Genomic DNA, 19,676 nt, shown 5'->3' with positions numbered 1-19,676 from the left:
GTGGTACACATGCAGTCCTGAATCAGGAATGTCTGAAAGTGGAACTTAGATGTGGAACTGTAGGGTTTTGATTACCCTTTTGCATACTTGATTTAGAATTGGGTTGAAGGAATTGTCAGTTGCATCCAGGAAGACTTCTATATGCTTGCAGAATTATTGATAGAAAGAACTCAGCTGAACATATATTTCACATGGTGAAACTCCCAGCCAGGTTCAATCTCTGGCATCTCTAGCTAATTCTGGACTAATTGAGCTAAATGGACTCAAGGTGTGTCTATTTGCAAAGAATCTCTTCAGGACTGATTGATTTTTGCATGGCCATTCCAGAAACCTATAGAATAAGCTGCATTTCAGCACCATCTCCCATGACCTACTATACTATTGTTATCCAACAAATTATGCCAATTCTTTTAAAGTTAAGAGTTTTATCACAAACGGTTGAATGGATCCTCGAGGGTGCTTACCAGTCTGCCCTTCAAATCTCTAGGTTGTTTAGGCACAAACGTTGGTTGTCCAGACATGTAGGAATATTAAAAAAAGAGGTGCCAGTGTTTATTTGATGAAGGGTACCAGAAGTTTTATTTATGCCTTGAGTATTAATGGATCAGATCTCATTAAATTTCTAGTGTTGGGCTTCAGTCTTCAACATACTTGAAACTTCAAAAACTCTAAGGGATTCAAAAAGAGTCACATATGCCTGATAACTTTTTGCCTCCACAATAAAAGATCTAATTGATAGCTTGCAGGTATGACTCATTTAGGGAATAATTAATCCAACAGGGCAATTTCCAAGAAATTAATGATATAATTCAAACCTATGACATGATTAACAATTACATATACTTGGGGTTTTAGAGGGGGAAATCACAGAAGAGTTCAAAGGCTGGACACCTGATTTTGCAGGACACTAAGCTAATAGCTTCCATTTAAAAGAAGATGTTTCCTTTTGATATGTTTGTCAAGATATTAGCCTCACACAAAATGAAGTTACTTTCAAACAAGAGAGAGCAGCTATATGTCCCCCTTTAAAAAAATCTCTCTATGGTTGTTAAACTGAGAAACCAAATGGTATTAGCCATAGCATGGAGCACAGGGCCTTTCTTATTAACCAAACAGTCTGGGGACTATGCAGTACATCCTCATAACAGGGCTCATTAACTGGAATATGTGGCAATAAATGTCCCCTGTCATAAGACCCTTGCATAAAAGATTCTTTCCCAGCTGTCTGAGAGCTTCTGCCCATTTCTGCAGACCTATTGTGAGCAATTTGTGTTGTGAGGCAAGCACTTTTGTAGAATTCTGAGACCTTCAGAGCAGGATAAATCTTTAATTATAAGACTTTTGTGACTTCATGTATTAGCTGTGATCCTAGTCAGAAGAGCAAGGAGAACCAAGTTAGAATGATGAGATCCTTAATAGATTTCATTTTGTAAAGAAAAGAAAAGAAAAGGAGAATGGAAGGAAGAGGTGGAATAACCACGTACACCTAAGAATGGATTCAAACACTTGTTAAATTCTATATACTGTATGTGATAATAATTTTTTCATGACTGAGCATCCCTTAGATAGGAATATACAGAACCATAAAAGGAAAAAGAAAGGCTAAGGGTGACCTGGATCTCTATCAATTTTGACTACAGAATGTTGCTGTTCAGAAAAGATAGAAGTGTCTACTGAAAAGGTAAGTGTCCTATGTATTTGTCCGTAAATGTGTTTGTGTGCGTGGGAGAAATTTAAAACTCTATTACGGTGGTTGAGGATCAGATCTTTTATCCTAAAGTTTTGAAATCCCTTGTTTCCCAGCCCTTGCACAGTTGCATAGGGACAATAAGACAGACTGAAGGAAAAACAAGCAGATTGTTTTTCTAGTTTGCAATGAAAGGTGTGCAAAGAGCTTTTGGCCTCTAGCCACAAGTCAATGAAATGTTGTGAAGAGCCCAGGTAAGTTAAAACTATTTAATAGAATTTATTTTGAAAGTTCTATAAAATGCCAGCATATCGTAGTTTCGGGCAGGTTTAGAAGAGATCTTGTAAATATTGTTGTTGTTGCTGTTGCTGTTGTTGTTATGGAACTTCAACTCCAAGAATACTGCAGCCAGCATGGCCACAGGCTTACATTTTGGGGTGGAGGTAGGGGAGATTATGGGTAAATACAGAATTGGCATAGTCCCCCATACCAACTTGACAGCCTTTTGACAGCTTTTGATGAATGAAACCCAAAACTAACCAGGAAATTTGTGAAAAATCACCATTCATTGCTTTGGATCAATTCGTAAACCGGAGAACCCAGACTTTTCCTTTGGGATTATTTATGAACCTCCTAGAAAAGCCCCTGATGTTGGAAAAGTGTGAAGGCAAGAGGAGAAGGGGCTGACAGAGGATGAGATGGTTGGAAAGTGTCATCAAAGCTACCAACATGAATTTGATCCAACTCCGGGAGGCAGTGGAGGGCAGGAGGGCCTGGTGTGCTCTGGTCCATGGGGTCACGAAGAGTCAGATGCGACTTAATGACTAAACAACAATATGACCCTTCTTGTTTTGTTGCCCCCCAGCCTCTACCATTCCTTCCCACTCCCCCTGCTCCTTTCCCACTGCCCCCATCACCCCCTAACCTTGTCCTTGTCCACCACTGCCACCACCATTGTGGCCGCCGCCACCACTGTCACCTTTGCAAACAATGGCTAGCTTTCCCTCTGGCAACCCTACTTGCCCCATCTGCTGAGCAGCTTGTGGATCTGGATGATCAGCTAATTGGTGGGCCATAGGCATACAGGGCAGGCTAGGCTGTTTGAAGGAAAACTTGAGAGGCAATGGAGGTAGTGGGAAGGGGGCAGGCTGTGTAGGCAGGAGGGTGTTCAACTTGGTTTTGTTTGTTTTTTAAGATGGCCACAGACTGTCTAAAAAAAGCAATGATGAACCGATTTGTGGTTCGTTGGTAAAGCATCTTTAAATTTGTGATTCATAGGTTGTCGCCCATGACAAACCACAAACCAAGATGAACCACCAATTTGGGCAGTTCTTGCTCATCTCTACTTGTCACTGGAGATGGGCACATATCAGAAAAATGGTGATTCATTTTGATTAATGATTCATTAAAGTAAAAGGAATCACGAATTACAAATTTAATTTGTGATTCCTTTTACCTTTTTTTATGATAACTTTTGAATTTACTCATCAATTTGTTTTTCACTTTAAAACCCTATACAACAGCATGTTTCAGACATCCAAGTTATACATCCACAAATTAGGTCTCCCTGGAAAAATTTCCTTTAGGAGATGGCTTGGGAAAACCCAATATTTACCAAGCCTGGAAGAATTGTAGCGGAAAGTCAAGGGGAGCATCTCTATGATTTTTGTGTTTCTAGGCACCTGGGGAGAACTTTCCTCATGTGGCCCTCTTTGTGAGTGTATAATCCAAAACCCAATAATCACCAAGGATAGAGGATTTGTAGAGGATAGTCAGGGGAAGCTTCCCTGCAATGTTGGTGTCTCTAGTTGCTTGGGGGAGCATTTAATAGTCCAATGATTCAATGAATTAAAAAATCACTAAAAATTCTTTGATTTGTATTTATTGGGGGCATTAGTTTGTACAAATATGAATTCACAAATTAGTGGTTTTTGAACAAATTTGGTGATTCATTTTTTCATTCATGTTCATCTTTACTTGTTAACCTATGGATGGCTTTGAGTATGATAATCTTGAACAACTGTGTTCCCTTCTTTCCTGTGGTGATGCTGCATCTTACTGTCTGGAAGGAGACAATGCATGATTCACACATGTCATATGAAACTTTCTTGTTCTTAACTAAACCTACACTTATGGTACACATTGATCACATCCCAGGTTAGTAAGTGCTTTTAGAGATGTGTCTATCCCCAAAGATCTTCAGCAGTGAACTGTTAGAAGGTTGTTATAAAAATAAACTGAGGTAATGAATCTTGATCTCATAGGACAGCATAAGATGGAAATGTGAAAATATGAACTGTAGCTGCTAAGCGTTATTAGTCATCATCATTATATCATCATGTTAAACAAAGTCATAACTAGCTTTGATCAATAGGTTAAAATGTCTAAATGATCACAAGCAGTCTCACCACACCTATCTAAAACTAGTAAAATTGATTTCAGAAATGCCTTCATTAAAAAATAGTAATTTATTTTCATAGCAACAGATAGCAGTTGTCACACAGATGGAACTGGCAATTCCAAATGACCCAAATTAATCTCAAAGAGCAAGAAAATCAGGATCCCTCAAGATATTATGTATATCTAGCCATGTTATAATCAACTTCACCATCCCCCACAAAGCTGAATAAGTAACAGTTTAATATATCTCAGCAGGAAGATGTTGGAGTGTTTTTAAATAACATTTGCAAGTATGTTGAGACCAGAATGAATACTTGCAGCAGTCACTATCTCCATCTAAGGTAATTTCAGAATAACTCCTACACAGTGTTTTGATATAAATGATGCCTTTGGGACCAGTCAAAAATATTGATGACATTTCCCTATATTTTGTGAAATGTGTACATATCCTCCCCACCATCCTTATATGTTAGGTCTTTAAGAAGAAGAAATGTAATTAACAATTGGTTAGTGCAGGTGGAGTTATTTAGTCACTGCATACATGACAAGAAGGACACAACCATGTGGAATTAACTCCCATGAAATGAACCACTAATTTGATTGGTTAGAGGTAGTATAAATTAAGAGGCTGGTTAGTATGCCTTTCACAGTTCTATTTTGACTGTCATGCTTATGTTCTGTCCATTTGACCACTGAATACCTATGTTTATATTCCTGTGAGCACTATGTAAATATGTAGAGCAAGTAAATATTCTCTGCACTTATTCCTGGTGTCTTCTTGCGTGCCCTACTATGCTGGAGCTTCTGGTCCAAACCTTTGTAAGGAGAAAATCTTCTGCTGTGGTTTTAAACTGCTAAACAGTATAGAGTTCCTGTCCATTATGATGTACTCTTCCAAACAGTAAATAACCTTCAAGGTAGAAAATAAATATATAGCAGCCATGTCAAGAGAGACTGAAGAGGTTATATCAGCTGTAAGATGTCAAATGCACACTAAAATAACTTGTGCTCCCTTCCTATAAAACCCACTTAACTGAAACAGCTTTGCTAGTTTCAGAGCTAACATTTAAACAGTTGCACCCAAGACTATGGGGGTAGTTTACTATTTATATAAATATATATACACAGTAGGGGCTTTTGATACAGACATGTTAGTCCCTGTTCCCTTCAGAAATGCTGTCATTGTGGTTTTTAAGTATCTACCATTTTAATTAATCCACTTTATATTTTTAACTGCATTCATTCTATTCAATTTTATTGTTGGCCATTATGAATTTTGCTTGGAGAAAAGCATACAAACCTGATTATATTATTAATAATGTGCTGTACAGTCAGTCCTGCTTTATGGTGATGTCTTTTGGGATTTTCTAGGTAGAAAATATTCAGAAGCATTTTTCCAGGGGTGCGCTTCTAGGATTCCATTATTTTTTTAACAATATATTGCAGTAGTGAAGGGTTTAATCTGCTAACATTGAGAAGTATCAGAAGGGCTGCAGATGACCCCAACTCTCTCAGCAAGTAGACGTATCTTGTTTTTGTCATGGTGACCATTATCCTGTAAGAGAAAGCTCAGATAAAGGCAAGAGGGAGAGAGAGCTCAATTTGTTATAATCATCCTAATGGGTCAAAAATAAGGTTGTTACCAACCAGAGGTAGAAGCATCATGGTGAAGAAAGTTATAGCCTTATTCAAGTATGACTGAAGTGTTAATTCAAGTGTAGATCAAAACAGAAGAGCTGTGTATGAAGAGCAGACATTATTTTATCTATTGAAAGCCTCCATATGAACAAGAACATGTCGCAGGGGAACACGTGGAGGCCCTCCATGGTTAGAACAGGGTGTCCTCTTCAGACACATTACTTCTGTTAGCAAAGTCATCATGGAGACATGGGACTAGCATGTTCCTTTTATTGCGTGTTTAATCAGCACACTTCAAACAAGCCTTTGAAGGGTTTTTGACTCATGATACTCTATCTGGGCATATGCCACCCAAATTCTGCCACAGCTTCCACTGTTCTCTATAGCAAAAGTAGACTGGACGAGTAAAAAGTACAGGGCGCAGGTGCAGCAATGTATTTCCAGAACTCGAGATACAGAGCTTCAAGGTCAACATTGTTTACATCTCATTAAGGTGAAAGCTAGATTGTTTTACTGATATATACAATACTTTATTGTATATAATATTTTGGCTGTCTGGTTTCATTTCTTCATTCCTTTTGGATATATGTTCATTGTTGTTGTCTAAAAACACTTCTTAAATTGAAACTATATGTAAAATAGATGCCATAGTCCTGTGGATTGTCTCCCCCCATTTCACTGAATATTCATTAGAAGAAAAATTATGGAGATGATGATGATAACAATAACAACAAAATTAATGCTAAACAATAATAAACAAATTATGTGCTTACATTAACAGCTTAAAACACTTGAAATATTTAAAACTTAAAAATGAAAAAGTAAAAGCCAGACTATGAAAAATATATGACCTAGAAAGGAAAACAGTTGTTGAAATTACAGAAGAATTAAAACAACGGGTAACAGCTACAGCAAAGAAAATTGAAAGATATGATGGATGCTGGAAACAATGTAGGGGAAAATGAGATTTCAAAATAACCAGAGATTATTCTATAAATTGCTTGGAGAAAATAGAGAGCAAAAGAAATTAGGCCAATGTAAAGATGATGTTCTAAAATTTCGGAAAGAAATTTGGGAAAGCCCAACCGGACATAACAAAAATGCCTCATGGATTAAAGACATTTGAAAAAAAAAACCCTCAAGGAAAACATATGGATGATATTCTAATAACAATTGAAATGACTGAGAGGCAAGTAAAGGCTGTGAAAAACTGGAGTGCACCTGGTCCAGATGAGCTTCATGAATTTTGGTTAAATATTTAACAAATTTCCATCAACATACAGCAGTGCAATTTAATCACTTACTTTGAAATTCTAACTGAAAATTGAATTATAATAAAAATAAAAACAATAAAATAAAATAAAATAAAATTGAATGATAATAAAAATAATAAAAATACAATATAATAAATATAAAATATAATAAAATATAACCAAACGGTCAATGAACCTAGTAATTATTTACAAATTAAATGCCTTCCAGCAATGCTTAATCTTCTCAAAGGAGTATTTGCAAGATCAATATATAATTGAAATCTCTCCTATACCCACCTGAAACAAACTGAACAGAAATGGAACTTCAAAAGGTCAAGCCGCACAAAAGACAAGCTGCTTATTAATATAATGATACTAAACAACACAACAAGACAAAAACCAAATCTTAATATGGTCTGGACAGACTATAAAAAGATATTTCACTCATTGCCACACAGCTGGATTAACACCTGCCTAAAATTATTTGGGATTAGTAAAAATATTCAGAAGTTTCTCAAGGAAAACATGGAAAATGGAAAACAGTCTTAATGGTCCATGGTGAAGAAACTGGGGAAGTTAGCATCAAAAGAAGAATGTTCCAAGGGGATTCTTTGTCACCAATGTTGTTTAACATCTCATTAATCACCATGTCTACAATTTCGAATAAAACTGGATTGGCATACCATATTTCAGAACAAGCAGGAAAAAAAGCAATAATCTGTTATACATGGATGATAGAAAACTATATGCAAAAAATTCCACTGAGATAGAATCACAGCTAAACAATGCAAATATTTAGTGAAGATATTCAAATAAATTTGGAATTGACAAATGTGCAGCTCTGTCTATACAATGTGGCAAGATCCAAATGCTGGATAAAGTAGAGTTAAAAATGGCAATATTATAAAATCATTATCAAGTAATGAAAATTATAAATACCTTGGAATACTAAAAGCAAGATAACATCCTGCACACAAAAGTTATAGAACTGACAGAAAGGGGATGCAACAAGTGACTGTGGAAAATCTTAAAATCAAAATTAAATGGTTGAAATACCAACAAAGCCATAAATACATGGGCAGTTCCAGTAATTAGATATGCAGCTGGAATAATAGATTGGACTCAAAATGAATTAGAAGAACTGGATCGAAAAACATGGAAACTAATGAACATACACCATGCGTTGTGGATTACTGCAAAGCAGTAGGTAGTAGAGGAGGAAAAAAGAAGCCTAAATGACTATAGAAGTACAAGTAGAGAAAAATTACTTAAGGTGGTGAAAAGGCATAATATTCTGAAAACAGAAACAACGTCTCAATATAAGAAACAACCATTTGAAAATAAATTAAACAGTTAAAAATAAACTACTACATAGACAACACCTGAGAAATACTGATGGAAAGCATGATAATAATTCAATATGGGCATGGCTAAAACTGGGACTATTAAGAATGAAACTGAAGGCTTGATTTTTTCTGCACAAGAACAAGTACTCCAAACCAATGTGTTGAAAGCTAAAATACAAGGAATTAGTGCTAACAGCAAATGTCAACTCTGTCAAGAAGATGAAACTGTGTCACACCTTATCAGTGAATGTCCAAAGACTGCAGAAACAGATTATAAAATTAGACAGTCAGGATATCTAAAATCTGCCATGTAACACAAATCTAGTCCTGAATCAGGAATGTCTCAAAGTGGAACACTTCCACATGTTTTTCTGTTTTACAGTAGAATGAATTACAGCTCAAAAGGTAGATATGCTTCCAAATTAGTTAGAAAGATAGCATATTTCTTAAAGTTTTGTATCTGAAAACTGAATTTTTGAGAAACGGTAGAGTGGCAAAATTAGTGTATTGGTCATTATGCAAAAAAACATAACTTGACCGCCTCCAAAAACCATGGGAACAGCAGGTATAGAAGGTGTCAGAAAATGAGGAAGTCAAGATCTTCTGGGATTTCTGGATCCAAATTAATAGATACCTTGAACATAACAGACCAGATGAAGTAATAATAGAATGAAGAATGTCTGGATCATAGTACTTGGTGAAGTTTCTTGATACTGTTCCCACAGCCCCAATGACTACAGGGACCACTGAAGTCCAGAGGCGAGATGTTTCGATTGCCAGTTCTCTGTACTTCGTTAGTTTTCCCAGTTCTTTATTTTCAACTCTGGCATCCCCTGGAATTGCAGTGTCAATGCAATAGAGAAAATAATCACTCAATTTCATTGTGTTCAGTTTCTGTCAATGAAAATATTATTCATTTAGTTTTCATGTTGAATATTTCTGTTAAATCTGAGATTACATAGTTGAACAGTGTTAACCAACTGACAAAGCAATAATTGTAAATGAATGATGAGTATAATACACAGTTCTCTGGGTTGAAACACAAATATCATTTTTATAAAGCCATTTTCTTAAAAAAAATGGCAAGGAAAAGAGCTAGGAAAGGAAAGTTAAATCCCATTCAAGAAACCCTCACAAAACTAAGATCTATAGCAGGCCACCTGTTTAGATTTATGTGAACTTCTGGAACTGCTTGTGACAAACCCAGACCTACTGGGATATGCCACAGTTTCACTAAGCTGCCACCAACCATTCCCTGTAAGGAGTCACACAGACCAAGAATGGATTTTTAAACAAACAAAGGAATAAGGTTTATTTAAATAACACACAGGGAAAATAAAATGATCAAGTGAATAGGATACAGTAACGTGGCTTAGTCTCAATCATACAGACACCAGTTTGGTTCACACAGAACACCTTTCAATAAAGCACAGACCCTGAACCTATCAGTTCTGGCTACCCATACAGACACCTGAACCTATCAGGTTGGTACTGACTGACACACAGTAGTACCCTGTCTGACACACAGACTCCCACACCAGCTTCTTCTCTCAGCTCTCCTTCTCAGCTCTCCTAACTTCTCCACACAAACTCCACATATATATACAGTACAGCCCCTCCTCCTGAGGTCTCGCCTTCCACTCCCCATAGGATGGAACTTTCCCTCCAAACCCATGACAGACAGGTAACATCAGTGCTGTATGTAACACCTCCCCTCTTTATAAGTTGTTTTGTAGGGGGAAAGCTAAAGTGCTTTTCTCCAAAAAACAACCTGGATCCAAAACATACAAAAACATTTATACAATAACATACACTACCATACTTACTTATACTTACACTAGGATAACCATATCAATTAGGCATTTAAACATTTACCATTTACAATACATCAAGTTACCTTTATTCATACAAACCACGCATGTTTAATAAACAAGCACATTTAACCTTTTTGGTCACCAAAGTATATACATAGTCCATGTTCCTTCGCCGTCTTCAATCTTCAGGTCTTCTTGACAAGGCGTCAGCAACACAGTTCACTGACCCTCTGACCACCTTCACTTCAAAGTCATAGTCTTGCAGGTTTAAAGCCCACCTCATAAGTTTACTATTGTGGGTTTTCATTGTCTTTAACCATTGCAGTGGTGAATGGTCAGTGCACAGAACAAAATGTCTTCCCCAGATGTAAGGCTTGGCCTTCTGGATCGCGTAGACTATGGCCAGGCACTCCTTTTCCACGGTTGCCAAATGTCTCTCACCTTTCTGGAGTTTCCTACTCAGGTAGGACACTGGATGCTGGTCACCATTTTCATCCTCCTGGCAAAGAACTGCTCCTACCCCGCTGTTAGACGCATCGGTGTAGATGATGAACTCCCGGTCGAAGTCTGGAGCACGCAGCACTGGATAGTTGATGAGGGCCTCCTTCAACCTCTGGAACGCCTCCTCACAGTCGCTGGTCCACGGGATGCGGTCATCAGTCTTCTTCCTCGTCAGATCGGTCAGCGGAGCCGCAATCTCGCTAAACCTCGGGATGAACTTTCTGTAGTAGCCCACCAACCCAAGAAATGATTTGACTTTTTTCTTGGTGTTGGGTCTGGGCCAATCACGAACTGGCCTCTAGGGGTTTGATCACTCCTCCCCCTACCATGTGACCCAAATATTTTATTTCTGGGCTACCCAGCTGACACTTGCTCGCCTTTACTGTTAGCCCTGCTGCACTTAACCTCTGCAGCACTAACTCCAGGTGTTTCAGGTGATCTTCCCAGGTATTGCTGAAGATCCCTATGTCGTCAATGTAGGCCACTGTAAAGTCACTGAGCCCTGCTAAGGTCTGGTCCATCAGCCTTTGGAATGTGGCTGGTGCATTTCTGAGACCAAAGCTCAGGACTCTAAACTCATAGAGACCAAAAGGGCTGCAAAAGGCTGTCTTTTCTTGATCCCTGGGATCAATTCTTAATTGCCAATATCCCTTTACTAGGTCCAATGATGAAATGAACCGACAACCCCCTATGGTTTCAATCAGGTTGTCTAGCCTGGGCATTGGGTAGGCATCAGGAGTGGTTACGCGGTTTAATTTCCTGTAATCTACACAAAACCTAATGCTCCCATCAGGCTTGTCCACTAGGACTATCGGAGAGGACCAAGGACTAGAAGAGGGGACGATTATGTTCTCCCTAAGCATCTCGTCCAGCTCCTTCCGCACCTTGTCCCTATAGGGTCCCGTCACTCGGTATGGGGATACTGCTTGCGGGGGTGCATCCCCTGTGTGGATCCGATGCATCACTCCCTTCACTATCCCCGGCTTATTGGAAAACACCTTTTGGTATTTGATGAGCAGCATTTTTAGTTCTTGCTGCTGGTCTTGGGTGAGTGCAGGACTGATCTTTACCTCCTCTGGGTTGTATTTTACTTCCCCTCTACCCTCCCAGAAGGGTAATTCAGCTTCCTCACTCTCAGCTGCCTTTATTGCAAATAAAACCCTCTGTTCCCCTCTGTAGTAGGGTTTTAGGGCATTCACATGTACCACCCTCCTTGCTTGGTTCTCCTCCTGCTCTATAAGGTAGTTCAGGTCTGACATCTTGGAAATGACCCTGTATGGTCCTGCCCATTTGAGCTGCAGTTTGTTCTCTCTGCAGGGCCTAAGCCAAAGCACTTCCTCCCCTGGGTCAAAGTGCCTCTCCCTGGCTTTGTGGTCATACCATGTTTTCTGTCTGACCTTCTGAGCTTGCAGGTTTTCTGCTGCTAGCTCTAGGTTTCTCTTTAGGTCATTCATCAAGGTGTCTATATATGTCACAACATCTTGTGGGTCATCCTGGGTGATCTGCTCCCAATTTTGTTTGATCAAATCAAGGGGCCCTTTCACCCTTCTCCCAAACAAGAGTTCAAACGGACTGAACCCGGTACTGGCTTGTGGCACTGATCGATAAGCAAACAAAAGGGATTGCAGCTTCTGGTCCCAATTGTTTGGATTCTCTGCCAAGTAAGCCCTAATCATGCGCATCAGAGTCCCATTGAACTTTTCCGTTAACCCGTTACTTTCAGGGTGATAGGCAGTGGTTTCCTTGTGTTTAATTCCACAGATTTGCCATAACCGTTTCATGAGCTTCGATGTAAACGATGCGCCCAAATCTGTGATTATTTCTGAGGCAAATCCCATCCTGGACATATACCCCACCAAGGCATCTGCCACTGTGTTAGTTTCAATGTTAGTCAAGGGTATGGCTTCAGGGTACCTCGTGGCATGGTCCACAATGGTGAGAATGAACCTGTTCCCCCTCTTTGTGGCCTTGGGCAAAGGTCCCACAATATCCACCCCTATACATTTGAACGGAGTGTCAATCACAGGCAAAGGGCACAACTTTGCTTTGGTCCTGTCACGGTTATTCCCCTGCCTCTGACACACATCACATTGTTTACAGAACTCCTTGATCTGCTTCCCTATTTCAGGCCAGTAAAAATTCTGTGTGATTCTCTGCTGTGTTTTGTTCACCCCTAAGTGCGCAGCAAACATGTCAGAGTGCCCCCTTTGTAAGATCATGGGGCGATACTTTTCAGGTACCACTAGCTGACTTCTGATCCCATCTCCCCCTTTTGAGATATTCCTCAGGGTCTCTCTATATAAAATCCCCTTTTTCTCACAAAATCTCACTGGGGTTTCAGGTGTTAGCTGGGCGTCTGTCACCTGTTCAAAACACTTTTGGAGAGTGGCGTCTGCCTTTTGCTCTTGGCCAAATCGGCTGTCTGTGGTTAAGTTTTCCACCACAGCTTCTGAACTCCCCTCTGCTTCCGTCTCGGGCTCATCAGTACCCCCCTGAACTGTCCCCGTGGTGGCTTGTGAGCGTGTAATCACTAGCACCTGTTTCACATGTTCAGCCAGGTCATTTCTCACGAGCACGGCTGCTGGCAGAGTCGATGAAATCGCTAGCCGCCAAACTCCCCTCCAGCCTTGAAAGTTCACAGGTACCTCAGCTACTGGCAGCGAGATCACCTGTCCCTCAATCCCTGCCACCTTCATGCTCTCATTCGGGATTATATACTCCCTAGGAATAATATCTGGATGGCACAGGGTCACCTGGGAACAAGTATCCCTCAGCCCCCTATACTGATGGTCAAGTATTCCTACGTCCACCCCTGCGGTTTCAAACAACTGCGAATCTGTTCTCACTAGCAAGCAGCGCTTGACCTCCACAAGAGGACCATTTTCCTCAGCCTGATCAGCAGATGTAACTGTTCCAGATTGAGTAGCCATGGCAACAGGCTCCCTCAGTGACAAGGAGCTTTGCTCTTTCTGGACACAGAACACAGCTTTTGGCTTGGTTCCACTCAACTCATGAGGCACATTTCCTTTTAGCTGCTTTAATTTCTCACACTCTGAGATTAGATGGCCCTTTCCTTGACAGAAATAACATTTTCTGCTGTACTTGGAGTCTTTCTCATCTGGTTTTGGTTTTCCCTCCAAAATCTGAGGTCTTGGTTTCATGTCTGAGGGCTTCCCTTCACCATGGGCTCCTCCCCCTTGCTGGCTTCTCCCTGGTCCCTGAGAGTACTTGCTGTAGGTTTCTTTAGGTTTACCTATCGATTTCCCCTCACCTAAGGGCTTTCTTATTTGGGAAATAAAATCGGCGATTTCGGCCGCCTCTGCCACAGATTTCGGTTTCCTTTCCCTCACCTGGAACTTCAGTTCCCCATGCAGGACTGAATAGAACTGTTCCAGCACTATCAGGTCTTTGAGCTGCTGGAAGGTCTCTGTTCCCTCCTGAGATAGCCATTTCTCTAGCAGCCTCACCAGTTGGGCCCCCACTTGGGTAAAAGTCTGCTCTGGTTTCTTGGTGAGTGACCTGAATCTTTGCCTCAGCTGTTCCGCATTTATCCCATGTCTGGCAAACACCAGTTTTTTAAACTCTGCAAAATCTTTCATCAGTTCCTCTGGCATCTCTGCATAGACTTCTGCCAGGCTGCCACTGATTAAAGATCGCATGATGGTCATCTTCTCAGTTTCCCTTACTGAGAAGTCCACAAACGCTCTTTCCACTAGGGAAAAGAACACCTCAGGGCAATCCCCCTTGTGGTACACAGGGCATTTCTTCAGGTCAGTTTTAGACAATTGGCCCCCCTCAGAATCCCTATTGTTATTATTGTTCTGATTCATCAGTTCCAATTTTCTTAACTCAAACGCCATTTTCTCTCTCTGCAATTCCAATTCAAATTGTCTCTGTTTCTCCCTTTCCCTTTGCTCCATTTCAAATTGCCTTTCCCTTTCCTCCCTTCTTTCTCTCTCTAATCTTTCCTCCATTTCCCTCACCCTCAGTTCATGCTGTTGGACTATGAGCATTTTCCTGAGTTCTGGGTTCTGTTCTCCCGTGCTGTCATCCTGCACTGAGCCAAATTCATCCTCAGAACCTTGGTCCACCTGTGGGTCTTTCTCTTCACCCATTTCTGCCATTTGGCTTCGAGTGAAGGGCATAATCCCCCCCCCCAGAACAGGCTGCTTTCAAAAGTCAAGCCTCAAAATAAAGCGACCGCTTTTTTCTTCTTTTTTTTTTCTCTGTTGCCTCAGAACCAGCCTTCTATAGATTGCTGCTGTTCTTCAGCACTAACTTGCAACTGTTGCCAGCCAGAGTCCACCCCCCTCTGCTAGGCCTCTCAGCAGACAGGCTAGATCACTGCTACTTCACTCAGCTTTGCCTCAGCCTTTTCCCGCCAAAACAGGTTGCCTCAGAGCTCCCTAATCTAGTCCCACCAATCTGAGGTCACACGTTATTCCACTAGCGTACCTCCCCGTGAGGTAAGCCTAGAAGATTACCTACGCGCTCTCAGATTGTCCCTGACTAGACCCCCCTTGCTCTGGGCACACTTGCCAAGGCTTTGATGGACCACTGGACAACTGGACCAGTCGTATCCCACACGCTGGACACCAATCAATGTGACAACCCCAGACCTACTGGGATATGCCACAGTTTCACTAAGCTGCCACCAACCATTCCCTGTAAGGAGTCACACAGACCAGGAATGGATTTTTAAACAAACAAAGGAATAAGGTTTATTTAAATAACACACAGGGAAAATAAAATGATCAAGTGAATAGGATACAGTAACGTGGCTTAGTCTCAATCATACAGACACCAGTTTGGTTCACACAGAACACCTTTCAATAAAGCACAGACCCTGAACCTATCAGTTCTGGCTACCCATACAGACACCTGAACCTATCAGGTTGGTACTGACTGACACACAGTAGTACCCTGTCTGACACACAGACTCCCACACCAGCTTCTTCTCTCAGCTCTCCTTCTCAGCTCTCCTAACTTCTCCACACAAACTCCACATATATATACAGTACAGCCCCTCCTCCTGAGGTCCCGCCTTCCACTCCCCATAGGATGGAACTTTCCCTCCAAACCCATGACAGACAGGTAACATCAGTGCTGTATGTAACACTGCTCTGCAGTTGTACACTATTTTTATAATTATGAATATTGTTATAGGGCCCTCGCTTAAACTTCTGGGAAATCCACGGGGAGTTTGTTGTACAAAACCTCTTACTATGAGTTGAGCATAATGCATGGGTCTACATCTAGCCCCCTGTGTTCTTCTCTAGCCTCAGGGACTCCCTCAACAGGGAACAAGGTCTTACTGCTAATGTGCTAATCAGCACATTTTTAAATATTAAGAAGCTGTCCTTCTTGAGAAAGGACAGTGGTGCATAGAAGCTTATGAAGGATTTATTTCTGTTTACTTATCAATTTACCATGTTTACTTCAGGCACTTTTCAGTTTCTCTTGAATTTTGTTTGGAGGTGTTTTTGAGTAGCCATTACCATTATGAGGTGGGCAGAGCTATATAAGTCTTTTTGTTGGACTGTACATTTCTGCATAACAGTGTTGTCTTTTTCACTGCCCACACTTCCAGACCTAGAAAGAAAGTTTTACAACAGCTTATTTTAGTCTGTGATTGAAGTGAAGGAAACTAAATGGTTGTAAAACCATAACTGTGCATTCTCTTTCTCTCACACACAAATCCACAACATAGATACCCCCAATATCACTGAAAAATCCACACAAACCTGAAATTGTCTTCTCTTTTGATTTCATTTACTATTTTATGTTGAATTAAATGAGAATGGTCACCAAAATAATGGAAAATAAGGTAATTTTCTAATGCTGTCTGCCTAGGAACAAGGCCTTCCAGGGTAAGGGTGGCCAGATGTTGAGGCCCAAAAGATAGCCCTAACATCAAGGGCCTGCTTATTGAAAATCCTTTCATAGCGGTTGGGCCTCCAAACAGAGTGACCCAGGAATACTCAGTTATTTAAGATTACATGATATAATTGCAGTACAGGAAACCTGGAGCATTGATCATATTAGTTTGAATGCTATCTGATGCTTAACAGCTATGCAGTTCCTAGCAGTGGAAGGGTCGCCCAAAAGCGAAGATGGCTCTAATATTTTCTACTGCTTTGGAGGCTAGGGTCAAATGGCTTCCACCTAGTGACAAAATTGCTATGGCTGCCTGACTTGTTTGGCTCATTTTCTTGTTTTCAGGTCAAGCACTTATCTGATTATCAATGCTTATATTCCACCGTTGTCTTCCAAAAATCAAACTCAAATGTGTAACCAATTGGAGCTTTATATTACAAATCCATACCCCCCAATGCATATGTGATATGTGAGACCTGAATGCAAGAAACTGGATCAAATAATTACATGTTTTGCTCTTCCAATTCCTGGGGTACAGACTCTGTAGAGAACCACACTCTGATGAATTATAGAACAAGATCTGAAGATCAATTATAGTGGGATATGCCTGGCACGGATGGTAGAACACCTTACTCTTTATATTGTAAATGGCAATGAACTGTTTGATAATTGCACAGAATTTACTTTCATATCAGGGATGGGTAGCAGTGTGGTAGACTATGTGTTAACTTCTCCATCTTTAACCAGTTTGGTTAAGGAATCCTCTGTCGGACATAGAACAGATAGCGATCATTTATCCCTACTTTCAACCTTGTCATTTTTATAGCCAATACATCTTCCCCCTGAACACCATTTAGATGATGATGTCTTATCTGTATGATATAAACACCTAATTTGGACAGATGATGTTAATGTAAAAGTCTCCTGTTTCTTAAAATCTCCTCCCAGGAGAAATTAAGAAAATTAATAACAGCACCTAGGGATTCTACCTTGGCTTCCATCGGGACAAACTACAACTCCCTGGTTTTAACAATACAATCTGTTCTAATTCCAAAACAATCTCACACCCATAAACAACTGGGAAGGTACATTCCTAAATGGTTTGATAAGGAATGCTCCCTTACAAAAAAAAAAAACAACTTAGAGAAATATGCATTTATGAGTTACTGCAGGAACAGCCTATTAACAATTAACTTCAAGAAAACCAAAATAATGTTTTTTTTTCTAGGCATATTGAAGTTAAAGAATGGGTTATTGAGGGCCAGCCTATAGAGCAAGTTAAAACATTTAAATACGTGGGTATTGTCTTCTCACATACCCTCTTCTGGTCTCACCGTAGACAAGCAGCAGTGAAAGTGGCTAATAATACAAGCAAAGTTCTTAGACAATACCACTATGTCCAGGGTGGGCAGTTCATCCCTGCTTCTCTACAGATAGTTAAGTATAAATTTCTTGCACACCTCCTGTATGGTATTGCTATTTGGATAAATGGTTTCAATCCCTCAGTTGTAACTGTTCTATCAAACTCCCTGTAACTCCTATTCGCTATGCCAAGATGTGTCTCTTCACCTGCCTTGTGTTTGGATGCTGGCCTTCAATCGGTGGCATGTCGAGCTTGGCTGTATGCATTTCGATTCTGGTTGAAGGTGGTATATGCTCCTACAACCAGTGGATATTTACATTATTTACAAAAAGATGTCTTTGCTAGCTCATGGCATAAGGGATTTACTGACAAATTACATCTTTTAGGCTTCTCTATGGACTTCTTTCTGAGTCAGCCTTATGACAGTATCAAGTCAATGGTTGTACAACACATTAAAGACATAGATCTCCAGTATTCACTAGCATGTGTACACAGGACCTGCCCACCAATGTACTTTGATTTAAATTTTAACTTTCCCAAGTTAGCAAATTATCTATATCAAACCACAGTACCAAGTTATCGTTTTGTCTTCTCAAGGGCTAGGTTTAATTGCTTTCCCTCAGCCTTGTTAAAAGGGCGCTTTAATAACATTCATAATGGAGAAAGGATATGCCCTGTGGGGAAGAAACAGTTGAGTCCTTGGTACACACCATTCTAGAATGTAGCTTATATAGGTTTGAGCATATCCGTTATCTCTACCCAATAATGTGTGAATGTACTAGTATACTTCCCACAGACTACCTGAAGTTTCTGCTGTCCAGAGAGAACCAATTAATAACACAGTCGGTGGCTAAGTTTTTATTCTCAGTTTTAAGAATTTGTAAAATGCTATATTAAGACAACCACATGACTCAAGTTTTATACCATTGATATGGTCGAACAACTTACTCTGTATATCTAATATAATGTTTTTATCTTTGAATTTTTGGATTTATGGCAATATAATAATAAAACTCAAACTCAAACTCAAGCTGGTTGATTCAGGTCACCTTTGCTACCATGAAAGGACAGTTGCTAATGATTTTTTACTTCCAGGGAGGGGGGGAAAAGAGAGGTGTTAAGGAGATTTCCTCATGTGCCTAAATAACATGGCTAACCTTAAATGTTGCGCATCTTGACATGGGAGGTGGTACCATTTGCTGTTCTGTCTCAGACAATGAAGTGTCTTAGGCTCGCCCTGTTGTTGAGAGACTGGAGTTAAAGAAACTTTTGTTCTTGGTGTCTGTCTGGGGCTGCAAATCCTGGAAGGCAAAAATAGGATGGCTGTCAAGTATCTCACTGGCTGCTATATTGTATATGGCTAATGGGTTTTCCATTTGGTGGACTGGAATTTGTGGAAGCCTAGACTAGTAGCAGCATAGAGCATGAAAGGTTAAAGAAACATCCACATTGTGCAAAACTGTATTACAGAGTTAAATGAGGCTGATCTAGAGGGGCATTTCAGATTCAAATTGGACATTTCCTCTCTCAGGAGGTTCTGTCCTTCACTACCTCATAAAAAGTTCACAGTCCTGTTGGTGGAAGTCTTTTGAGACAGTGTTCTGATGCAGAATAAAACAGAATAGTGTCATAAGAAATCTACATTGACAGCACTTAATTAGTCAAGAAGATCGCCTATGGAAATGACATTAAAATGTCAGAATGCATCTGTAAAGATACTGTGATGATGTCAAATTGATGGCTGAAGATTACAAGATATATTGAAGAAATCTGATAGAGTGCTTAGGCTTGAATTAA

Source organism: Pogona vitticeps, chromosome 3 (genome assembly GCF_051106095.1).
Source record: "Pogona vitticeps strain Pit_001003342236 chromosome 3, PviZW2.1, whole genome shotgun sequence".
Lineage (NCBI taxonomy): Eukaryota > Metazoa > Chordata > Lepidosauria > Squamata > Agamidae > Pogona > Pogona vitticeps.
The sequence above is the reverse complement of the archived record's forward strand: the minus strand, read 5'-3'. Positions refer to the sequence as shown.